Source organism: Tamandua tetradactyla, chromosome 26 (genome assembly GCF_023851605.1).
Source record: "Tamandua tetradactyla isolate mTamTet1 chromosome 26, mTamTet1.pri, whole genome shotgun sequence".
NCBI lineage: Eukaryota > Metazoa > Chordata > Mammalia > Pilosa > Myrmecophagidae > Tamandua > Tamandua tetradactyla.
The window spans coordinates 44,553,421-44,565,621 of NC_135352.1; the positions used below are offsets into that span (position 1 = coordinate 44,553,421).

A 12,201-nucleotide genomic window follows, 5' to 3' on the forward strand; every position below is an offset into this window, starting at 1 on the left:
GAGCTGGGAGGGGGCTGGGAGGTCGGCCTGGAGTGGCTGGAGTGGGATCGCTGCGAAGGCAGTGCCCAGTGCTGGGAGTGGCCATCCGGCTGGCCCGCGGATCGCTGTCCCCCAGGTGTGGTGAGTGGTGGATCCGCCAGGCGCCAGGTGCTGTGGTCAGTGGCTCCCCAGTCTCCACCACCGGCTCCCCCCCCACACCAGGAGTGGCTGACCAGTAAGTACACACCGGCTAGCTCCCTGTCCCCTGGGTTTTAAAAAATATATGATTTTCTGTATTTTATTTTTTAAATTTTATTTAAAATTCTTGATTATATTTATGTTTTTATTATTTTTTAAAGCTTACTCTCCCTTCTGTGGGTACTAGTCTGCGTTCACTTCCAATATATCTTGGGATATATTCCTGACTTCTGGGGCCTACTATTGCTGAGGTGTGTTTTTCAAAAAAAATTTTATTTTATTTTATTATTATTATTTTTTGTGGCTACGTGGGCCGGGAGTTGAGCCTGGGTCTCCCGCATGGTGGGCGGGTGTTGTTACTGCAGTACCCGTGCACCCTGGCCTAGCTGTTAACAGGCCCTCAAGCTGAATTGTACCCCCTACCTGAGACCCGTGCCTTGGTTTGGCAGGGAATTACTGACAAACCAAATGCAAATGGGAATCTTCAAGCAAATACATAACTTTAGACAAGAAAAGGCAACCAACTTGCAAAATAATCTTAAGATAATCAAGTGCTCTGAATACAACAGAAAATCACAAAGCGCATGAAGATCCAGGCAGAAATGGCCCAGCCAAGCGACCAACTCAAAGCACTGGAGGACACACAGACCACAGAACAACTACCTAAGGGTCTTTATAGAGAAATAACGGGTATCAGGAAAACACCAGAAGAGCAAAAAGAAGGATTCAGAAGATTAAACGGAAAAATAGCCAATCTCACAGAAATAAAAGATACAGAAGACCAAATTAGAAATAAACTAGAGACACAACAATAGAAAACTCAAAAAAAGCAGAAGGAAGAATCAGTGAGCTAGATGACAGAACAATTGAACCAGAGTGCACAAAAGAACAAATGGCAATAAAGATGGAAAAAATGGAAGTGGATCTTGGGGAAATGATGGACCACAAAAGGTGCACAAATAAGAATCACTGGTGTTCCAGAAGGAAACAAGAAGAGTAAAGGGCTGGGAATGTCAGTTGAAGATATAATTGGGGAAAACTTCCCAACTCTTATAAAAGACATAAATATGCCAATCAAACAGGCCCAAGTAACTCTGAATAGAATATATTCAAATAAGCCCACCCCAAGGCACACACTGATCAGCCTGTCAGACGTGGAAGAGAAGCAGGAGGTCCTGAGAGTGGCATGAGAAAAGCATCTACTACATTCAAAGTAAGCCACATAAGGCTGCGTTTGGACCACTCAGCAGGCACCGTGGAGGCAAGAAGGCAGTAGAGGAAGAGTTCCAGCCAAGAATTCTTTATTCAGCCAAGTTAACCTTAAAAACCGATGGAGAGGGCGGGCCACGGTGGCTCAGCAGGCAGAGTTCTCGCCTGCCATGCCAGAGACCTGGGTTCAATTCCCCATGCCTGCCCATGCAGAAAAAAATGATGGAAAGATTAAAATCTTCAAAGAAAAGCAAAGATTGAGAGAACCAGCCAACAAGAGACCTGCCCTATAAGAAATACTAAAGGGAGTCCTGTCCTGTCAACTGAAAAAAAAAAGACATGAGAGGGAGGTCTGAGGAGGGCACAGAATTGAAGAGTACTAATAAAGGTAACTTAAAGGATAAACGGAGAGAGCAGGAAAAGAACATACAGATCTGACAAATAAACACGAAAGGATAAGACGGCAGATTTCAAGAACTGATTTTACAGTAATTACTTTGAACATTAATGGACTAAACTCACCAATAAAAAGATACAGATTGGCAGAATGGATTGAAAATAGGATCCATCTATATGCTGTTTACATGAGACACCTCTTAGACCCAAGGACATAATTAGAATGAAAGTGAAAGGATGGAAAAAGATGATCTATGTAAGTTGTAACCAAAAGAAAGCAGGAATAGCTATACTAATATCAGATAAAATAGACTTTAAACATAAAGGCATCATAAGAGGCAAAGGAGGACACTATATATTAATAAAAGACAATTCACCAAGAAGAAATAACAATCACAAATGTTTATGCTCCCAAATGATGAGTTCCAAGTACATGAGGCAAAACTGAAGGGAGCGATAGACATTTTAGCAGTAATAGTAGGAGACTCCAATACACCACTCTCCTCTATAGATAGAACAACCAGACAGAGGATTAACAAGGAAACAGAATGTAAAAGAATGGGATAAATGAATTAGACCTAATTATAGGTCACAACACTCCCAAACACCAGGATATACATTCTTATCTAGTGCACATGGAATGTTATCCAAGATAGATCATATGCTGGGGCACAAAACAGGTTTTACAAATTTAATAAGACTGAAATTATCCAAAGCGCTATCTTTGACCATTGAAGTCAACTGCATTTTAGATGTTAACCACATCTATAAAACACCTTCCCAGCAATATCCAGACTAGTGTTGGACTAAACTACTGGACACCGTAGACTAGCCAAGTTGACAGAAAATTAACCATCACACATGGCATTGTCATAAAAAATAGAAGATGCTAATGTAAGAGGAAAGAATTTAGGCTTTTAGAAATATGTCCATTGATGGAAGTCAATATGCTGATACAACCATAGCCTTCCTAGAGATTTCATCTCTTTGTGTTTCACAGTTGTCTAGTTGATCAGAGGCTGATAAGCAGCAGTGTAATCTGTGCCCTTGGTACTCAATAACTGAGGGGTGGGGTGCTAAGACTGGAAATGGGTCCTGTAAAAATGAATTAGGGGATCTTTTGCTCCTTGTTCACTTATCTTTCTCCAAAACCATGCCTATTCCTACCCTTTTCAGGACCAATAAAACTCTTTTTTTTTTTTGGAAAGATCTGGAAATATGTAAGGTAAGCATGTCACTTGTATATACATGTCAGCTTACTTACTTAACTAGCTATCAAGATGCTGCATAGAGTGCTTCCAAAATGGTTTGATTTGTGGCCACATAGAGAAACAGACACAGAGAAAAATAAACATCAGCGCATTTTTATCTTTCAAGTTTGTGTAAGTCTCACCTTGCTTGCTGGAATTCTCCGTGTCATCTGAATTATTGTATGGTGAAAGATCGCTGGCATTAGCTTCTCTCAGCTGTCACGCTCCTGGATATTTGGCTGTGGCCAGAAGTAGGGGTTTTCCTTTTCAGGAATACAACTGGTCAGAATATTCTGGATTAGGGGTTGACAAACTTTCTCAAGGTCCAGGTTGGAAATATTTAGGCTTTGCAAGCCAAGAGGGAAAATTGAGACTACAATGTTGGTACCTATAAAACCATTTAAAATCCTACCATTTAAGAACGTAAAACAGCTCCTGGCTTGCAGGCCATAACAACAAAAACAAACAAGCAGGGGTCCAGGTAGTTGGTTGGACTTGACAGTGGGCTGTAACTGGCCAACTCTGTTCTAGATGAATGCATTCTTTGACATGTGACCTCTCGATGAATACAAACTTTGACACTCTACCTATCAGCCTTTTCTTCTCCTTCAGCCAAGAGACAAAGGTAACGTCCAGGTATTACTGAAGGTAGGCAAACTATCACGCTCAAATAAGATGAGGAATTATTTTGTAGCGTGTTATGGTCTGATCTCATTAGCTAAGGTAATCAGATTGAAGAATTGTACTGCGGTTAAAACAAATAAAAAGATGTGTGAGGAGGATGGTGCTGAAAAATAGTGAAGACTAATTTTAAATGCATTTTTTTTTTTGGTACACCTTAGGTATTTCCACTTTAGAAAAGTCTGGAAATCCACATGGCTTCAATCTTCTGCAAAAGAATCAGGTTCATTAGCAATTTTATGGGAAATCATTAGAGTCAGACTCTTCAGAAGTCATTTTAACTCGAACCACCCAGATCAGGGAGGATTCCAGTCGAGTCAAGAGGGATTTAACATATGTACATTCTATAAATTGGACCTATTTTTTTCTCTACATTGTTTTGCTTTTCTTCAGTGTTTTTTTTTCTTCCCCAACTCTTTGGTAGTTTTTTTTCTGTGCTTTTCTTATGGTTGCTTACAAAGGAATTATTTTACTTCTATTAGAAATCCTAATAAAATCATATAAAATCTAATATTTCATCCCCTTTATATTGGATAGACTTATCTGACAAAAAAACCAAAGCATGAAATATTTGGAAGAGCTTGGATGTAGAAATGTTGAGTTAAAGTTAAAAGAAATGAGCATTTATTGGGTTAATTACAATGAAAATCTTTTCACATGCAGGTACTGAAAAGAGATCTAATATACCATCCGATTTGCTATTCTGCCTGAGTTTTGAAAACTGTCTACAGCATGTCATGTATGCCATTAATCAGTCCCGTGTTCTTGTTTAAGTCCGCCTTCTCCTCCTGTGAGGGTGGGGCTACCGCATACGCGACCATTTTCCTCTTTGAGGGAACATGATTTCTGAACTTTTCCCCACGCCACACTTGTGGATTATGTATAGTAAAATAGAGGAATGTCTAAAAATATCCCTGCAATTCAGATAAAAAGGATAATGTGGAAGAGGATCAGGTTATGCACCTGCGGAGGCAGAAACTGAGCACGCGCCTGCCTGCAGGACTGCGGGTGCAGCCGCTCCTTCTCCGCTCGTTGACTGAGGGGCGTCGACTGGGCCGCACAGGTGGGGAGGAAGGAGAGGCTTTTGTCTCGGCAGAACCCCCGCCTGGGGTCTGCGAGGCTGGACGTCCGAGACAGCGCAAACCAGACACGCTGCTCGCGCCCGAAGCGACTGCTCGGCGGCCTTGGGGCTGGAGTGGCCACGGGGTCGCGGGGCCAAGGGGCGCACCAAGGTCTGCGGGGCGGGCGGGGAAACCCCGTGGGCGAACACTGCCTCTCCCAGGAATTTCAGGAAATTGTGGCCAGAAAGCCGGATTCTTTCTTCTCTTTGCTAGATCCCCAAGGGCAACTCGCGCACCGGCCAGGGCGAAGGACGCGCAGGGAGGCGCCGGTCAGAGGGTTGCCAGAGGGTCCCCAGCCGCCGCAGTCAGTCAGCCCCCCACGGTCCTCGGCGCTGCTTGCGGGGTCTCGCGTAAAACCCTGCAAGGGTCCCGCCCGCCGTCTTCCCCCGCCCGCAAGGCGCGGCTCTGGCTGCGGACTTCTGTCTCGGCGTGGAAAGCGCACCTGCTCCGGGCAGGCGTGCCGCGGGGGCGGCGGGGCTCAGCTGCGCGCTCGGCCGTGGGCGCACCGTCCTGGAGCGAGTCCGGATAGCGCGGGGGTGCGCAGAGAGGCGCGGGGCTGAGCGGCGCGGGCGCGGGGTTCCGCAGCCGGGGGGTGCCCAGAGGGGCTCGGAGTTCCGCAGCCGGGGGTGCGCGGGGATGCGCAGAGGGGCTCGGGGGTCCGCAGCAGGGGGTGCCCAGAGGGGCTCGGGGGTCCGCAGCCGGGGGTGCGCGGGGATGCGCAGAGGGGCTCGGGGGTCCGCAGCAGGGGGGGCGCGGGGGTGCGTAGAAGGGCTCGGAGTTCCGCAGCCGGGGGTGCCCAGAGGGGCTCGGGGGTCCGCAGCCGGGGGTGCGCGGGGATGCGCAGAGGGGCTCGGGGGTCCGCAGCAGGGGGGGCGCGGGGGTGCGTAGAAGGGCTCGGGGGTCCGCAGCAGGGGTGCGCGGGGGTGCGCAGAAGGACTCGGGGGTCCGCAGCAGGGGGGGCGCGGAAGGAAGGGCTCGGGGGTCCGCAGTAGGGGGTGCGCGGCGGTGCTGCAGAGGCCTGCTCCCCCCCCCCCCCCTCACCCCGAGCCCGGCTATGGGCCCCGCCCCCGCCTCGGCGCCCTCCTGGGCTGCAGGGAGCCAAGCTTGCGGCGGGAGGCCCGTGCACCTTCGCGGCACCGTCGCAGCGGGCGGATCGCTGCAGCCCAAACAAAATGGGAACGTTGGGTGCCACCACGTGCGCGTGACCCCTCCGTCTCCCACGCCGGACCTGCTTTGTACTAGAGAACAATCCCTGCCCCACTGACGTCAGTCAGAATGGGCTGACATGGTCCCTTTCAGTGAATTTTACGAGGGCACTGTGAAGGGCGAGCGGAGGCGGACGGCTTTGTGGCAAAGCAAAGGAGTGAGTGAAGGATTAACCCTGACAACAACGATGCATCGGACACTCTCCAAGTCCACGCGGGGCGGCGACTCTTCTCCGCGCGTCCCTGGCTCCGTAGCCGAGGCGATCCACGCGGACACAAAGCACGTTTTTCCCCTCTGGGCACTGAGACCTGGATGATCCTTTGACAGAGATTAGATAGCCCGATCAGTAGTGCCAGGCTTGAAGACCGAAGGCCATCTCATACTTCCCCTTTCCCCATGGTCAGAACGGAGATAATTATCTCGACGCAGCAGGTCCGTGCAGGGCGGGGAGGGGACCACGGCCCGCAGCCTTGTCCCGGGCACACCCCCTCCCCGCTGGGCAGACCCGTGCAGACCCAACCGCGCACGCCTTACCTGTGTGTGTGCAGGCAATGGTAAAACCAAAATATTTCGCCATATGATAAAATGTTTCAAGTGCTGACAGAATTGAGTTTATCAGCATCAGGGGTTCTCTGCGTGGACCACTGAGGCTTCGGACTTGGGAGTAATCCTTTGGGCTGTGACGTTTGGGCGTCGCTGGCCCTTACTCCTTAGGGGCAGCACACCCCTTGTGCCCAGTGTGATGCCCGGAGCATCTCCAGGCACTGCCTGCTGCCCCTGACTCCCAGGAGGGAAGCAGCCTTAGAGATGAAATTTTGGTTTAGCTTCATAACTAACCAAAACAGTGGAGGCTTTTTCCGAAGTCTCTTTAGTTTGTCTTTGCATGCAAAAAGGCCAAATTAGTAAAAGGGTGAAAGTGGGCCCACGGTTTGACCCCTGTGAGTCGGAAACGCCTGTCCTACCCACTCACTAGTAACAGCAAATAAGATGGGTTTACATCAGTCCCCCTACCCACCCTTCTTTTTGCTTTTTCCTCATTCACTCATCAAGTACTATAAACTAATAATATAAACTCTGTGTTGCGCAGGGCAATGGTCTTGTTTCTGGGGACATATATTCCAGCATGGACGGTGTTTTCTCAAGAATCGAAATCTGGAAGAGATGGAGACTGACAAGACGGCTCACAGCTGTGGTAGGCATGGGTGTGAGCTGAGTTAGGGATCCGAGTGTAACAGGGGTTCATGGAGGTTTAGCTCACCCAGGCTGTGTGCAGTCAAGGACAGCTTTACCGAAGAAGTGCCTTGGAAGAGAAGTAGGGTTAGATGAGTGGGGCGGCTGGGGAAGGATGGAAGAGAAGTAGGGTTAGATGAGTGGGGCGGCTGGGGAAGGATGGAAGAGAAGTAGGGTTAGATGAGTGGGGCGGCTGGGGAAGGATGGAAGAGAAGTAGGGTTAGATGAGTGGGGCGGCTGGGGAAGGATGGAAGAGAAGTAGGGTTAGATGAGTGGGGCGGCTGGGGAAGGATGGAAGAGAAGTAGGGTTAGATGAGTGGGGCGGCTGGGGAAGGATGGAAGAGAAATAGGGTTAGATGAGTGGGGCGGCTGGGGAAGGATGGAAGAGAAGTAGGGTTAGATGAGTGGGGCGGCTGGGGAAGGATGGAAGAGAAGTAGGGTTAGATGAGTGGGGCGGCTGGGGAAGGATGGAAGAGAAGTAGGGTTAGATGAGTGGGGCGGCTGGGGAAGGATGGAAGAGAAGTAGGGTTAGATGAATGGGGCGGCTGGGGAAGGATGGAAGAGAAGTAGGGTTAGATGAATGGGGCGGCTGGGGAAGGATGGAAGAGAAATAGGGTTAGATGAGTGGGGCGGCTGGGGAAGGATGGAAGAGAAATAGGGTTAGATGAGTGGGGCGGCTGGGGAAGGATGGAAGAGAAGTAGGGTTAGATGAGTGGGGCGGCTGGGGAAGGATGGAAGAGGAATGGAGTTTAGAGTCACAGCAGTAAGCAGCAGTGCACGGGCTGTGAAAGAACAGGGGCCCCGTGTCATTTTGATTTACACTTTTGTTTCTAATGTAACCCACTCAGAAATCTAGAAACTTTTCTGCAGTGAGAACCCATTTACTGCTGTACTGACGTTTCAGTAGGCCTGCATTGAACAAAGGCTTTTATTTTAAGAAAAGGACACTGAAAATGTGCCTGTTCAAGAATCAGTTGATGGCCAAAGTCTTCAACTAATACATGAAAAATGCTGCCTCTCACTAATAAAATGTCTCCTTGGAATACTTCCCCTTGTTTCATGTATGTCTTCCTTGTTGAGCAGCATGCTGAACCCCCAAAAATTATGAGAAAGAAAAAGAAGATAATGCTCAAAGAACAGAAACAATAACAAAGGGGTGGTGATCTTGTCACTTATTTGAAGAAGAGATTAAAGGGAATTTAAATATTGGAAAAAAGAAATTGGAAGAGCACTTGATGTCATGTACAAATGATTCAGTTAAATTTTCAGTTGAAACGGTAGTTGAAATTCAGTTAAATTTGTGTTTAGTTGCCTCCTTTAAAGCATGGAAAGAACACTGCTATGATGAAGGTATGTGATTCTATATTATGTGGGTAGAGTAATGATAAAACTATTAAGAATGCTAGCAGATCTATTGGCTGCATCACTGTGAGAAAAGTTTTATATACATTATCTCATTTTATCCCCCAATCAACTCCCTCAGGTAGTTAATAGTCTTCCTATTTCACTAATGAGAAAGTAGAAAAACAGAGACGAAGACGGGGTCTCAGCAGGAAAAACTTTGCACCATCGGAAAGAAATCAAACTGAGGGTGATGAAGGGACTCTTCATAAAGCCGGACAGAGGTGAGGGTCCTAGTAAGTGAAAGCAGCTCAGCCGCAGCAACAGGGCTTATCAAAGCGGGGATACTCTTATCACACCTGAGACCTGAAGTGGCTGCTGGAAGAAGACTCTACAGCTCTCTCAGGTTTCTGCATGCCTTGAGACCGAGGAACTGATAACTTTCGTTTCATCTGTGTTTTCCAGGATGCTTATATAGTGAATCACCTCGGAAGATAGAGATTGTGTCTCTTACCAGAGTCAAGGGTGGGATTGTAGGTAGTGAAGTATAATGAAGATTATCTTTTCCCGTATGATGAAGATAATGTCTTCCTGGAGGGAAAAGAGGTAGGTTTGCTTGGAGCTCTCTTGAAAAGATTTGGGCTTTCTGAACTCAGGATATCTTGGCTGTGATGCAAACCCCCTTTGTGTGCGCCCTTTGCCTGGTCTTTGCATCTCCCCTGATAGAACACAGGGGATCGGGGAGCAGAAGCATGATGAAGCTCGTACTGCCTGCTGTGCCATGAAGAAGGAGGTCCTTTTCTTCTGCCCTAGGAATCTCACGTCCTATTCTAGCATTGTTGAAACTACAGCAGACAAATCTGTCTGCAGGTAGGGTAAAACATCAGCTCCTTCCTCGTTCTTGAACGGAGCAAGGGAAGCGAGTGGCTATCCGAACTCCCTGATTGATGCCCAATAGCAGCTGGGGGCGGAGGGCTTAGGTACTGGAACGCGATCACGGCAAGCCTTGGTTTGACAGGGGCTGGCTGTGTAGAGCTGGGTCCTGCCTGCCTTGATTCCCAGTCCTGCCTGGCGTTTCCAGGGTTCCGTGTCCTAGTAGAGGGTCATTTTAGCCAAAGATGTAGCAAAACTGGTGTGTGCATACTATTTTCAGGTGTATTTCCTCATATAACTCATACAGTCTTTGCTTTTACCCTTTATTTTCTTGAAAACTGAAATGTAGAAGAGGTAACTAAAAGGAAAAAATGAGAGAAAAATGGGCCTGAGTAGAGATATGCCACTTTGAGCTAGGTGAAATTATCATGTGCCATTGCATCTCCAAACTGACGTGTCTTCCTCGAGAAGTTCTAGTGGTGACTGTCTCGAGGATCCCCTCACTCAGCTTCCTTTTATCCCGTGTCCACTCCCACCGATTGATGAGGGCAAAGCAAAGCCCTCATGCTCATTCCCTACTCTAAGTTTTAGTTTATCTGCTTTTCCTTATTCATGTGTTTTGTGAGTTAGAAATTGTCATTTGCTACAATTAACAGAGATAAGAATCAAAAATGGTTTATCAAGGAGAGATTATTTCTCTCATGCAGAAGAGGTCCAGATAAGGGCAGTCGTTTGTGGTTATGAGAACTTCACAGGGTCATTAGTTGTCATAATGTTGCCTGGAACTCAGGCTCCTTGTAGCAGCATGCTCCACTGTTCTTAAGATTTCCTCTCGTGGATGACGTTGACGGCTGGCGCGCCAGCCGTTATGGCCACATTCCAGAATAGACGTGGAAAAATAAAGACTGGCAAATATGTTCTGTCCCAGATATATTTTCTCCATTTTAAGAGGCTCCCAGAAATTCTAAGAAACAAATTTTGCTTAAATCTCAAAGGCCAAACTTAGTCAGAAAGCCACACCTAACCACAAGGGACTCCACAAAATGCAGCCTTTTAATTGGACAGTCTCTTTTATGTAGGGATTGATAGGAAGGAGGAAAAAGTGGATGCTGGAGGGACAGTTAACTGTCTCTCTACAGACATCCTCTTCCTTGTTCCCAGGTGAGAACATTTTACCTGTCTTCTAAGGCCAATTTATAGCCCATCTTCTCATGAAACCTTCCCAAGCAGTCCAGCTCACATAACACTTCCTGCCTTTATCACTTATTTTGGGCCATGAGTTATAAATGATTTAGATTTCTTACTTACCTATTTCAAGAGTAATCCCTTATTTCTCCAGCTAGGTTGAAAGTTCCTGGATGTAGACACTCTGTCTTAAATTTCTTTTTTACCCCTTTACAAAGGGTGTATCTGCATAAAGCATGTCTTCAGTAATCTGTGTTAAATAAAGAAAGCATCAAAACAGCCTGACCTTATATGAAAGGTTAATAGCAGGATAAAAATAAAGAGGCCGCATGTACGTGTGAGGCAATGGTGGGGCTCAGGAGAGTCTGCCTAGAATGATCGAGATGCAGCGAGGTTTTCATGATGAGCTTTTCATGATTGAAAGTTTCCACTGATCATTTCATAAAAACAAATACCATATGTGGTCAGCATAGGCCTTAGTAAATGTTACTGATGTTTTGGTCAGGTACCTAAAGTCATATTTTTTTTCTTCTCTCCGCATATAGAATAGAAGACATATGCAAGTAACTGGTGGATTACTGCATTATTTGTCTCTGGAAGCTCGTTCAGGATTGAGTTTAAATGATTCTTACTCCATGAATTGCAAAGTTTGTTCCGTTTCCTTCCCTGCATTGACGCAGCTATTTTTAAGTTATTTGAAGTGATAATAAAGTGTGGATAGATCAGTACTAATTTTATTTGATTGTGAGATTTAGTCCTTTATGTTTTAAAACTGCCACTAAAGTAAAATAAAAATCATGAATTTAATCAGAGTGATTGAATGGATGATTTAATCAGATTAATTGTTTAAATTGATGATTATCATGAGTAATCAAATATTTATGTCCAGTGCTCTTTACATCAATTTTATTGTTTCTTTAACAAGGCAAAATTTCAAAAGATCTAAGTATTGTTGTTCAGATGATGAGATAATCCATTTGCTCCTGAAAAGATAAGTTTTTTTGTAAGAGGAAGATCATCAATTTATGGCTATATGCCTTAAACATTAAGGTTGTAATGATTTGGTTAACTCTTCTGCTCCATCCCTGGTGAGATAATTAAAATTTCTCATTACTTGAAACTTTAAAAAAAAATTTCTATTAATAAAACCAATCAAAATACAATATGAGCATTCTTTTTTTTATCACAGTTGTATATTCATCATCATGATCATTTCTTAGAACATTTGCGTCAATTCAGAAAAAGAAATAAAAAGAAAATAGAAAAAAAGTTCATACATGCCATACCCCTTACCCCTCCCTTTCACTGATCACTAGCATTTCAGTCTACTAAATTTATTTTAACATTTGTTCCCCGTATTATTTATTTATTTCTAATCCAAATGTTTTACTCATCTGTCCATAAGGTAGATAAAAGCATCAGATACAAGGTTTTCATAATCACACAGTTGCATTGCGAAAGCTATATCATTATATCTTTACTTGAAACTTTTAATCAATTTTAACATAGTAGATAATTAATAGGTATCATAA

The 12,201-nt window shown here is 45.7% G+C and overlaps 1 long non-coding RNA gene across 1 annotated transcript; it reads left to right on the top strand.

Moving 5' to 3' along the window:
- The first annotated feature begins 6,951 nt into the window (after positions 1–6,951).
- LOC143669981 (uncharacterized) lies at positions 6,952–11,390 on the top strand. The gene is made up of 3 exons (XR_013169177.1): positions 6,952–7,232; positions 9,077–9,217; positions 11,215–11,390. It is a non-coding gene; the product is annotated as an uncharacterized LOC143669981 (long non-coding RNA).
- Positions 11,391–12,201: the final 811 nt, after the last annotated feature.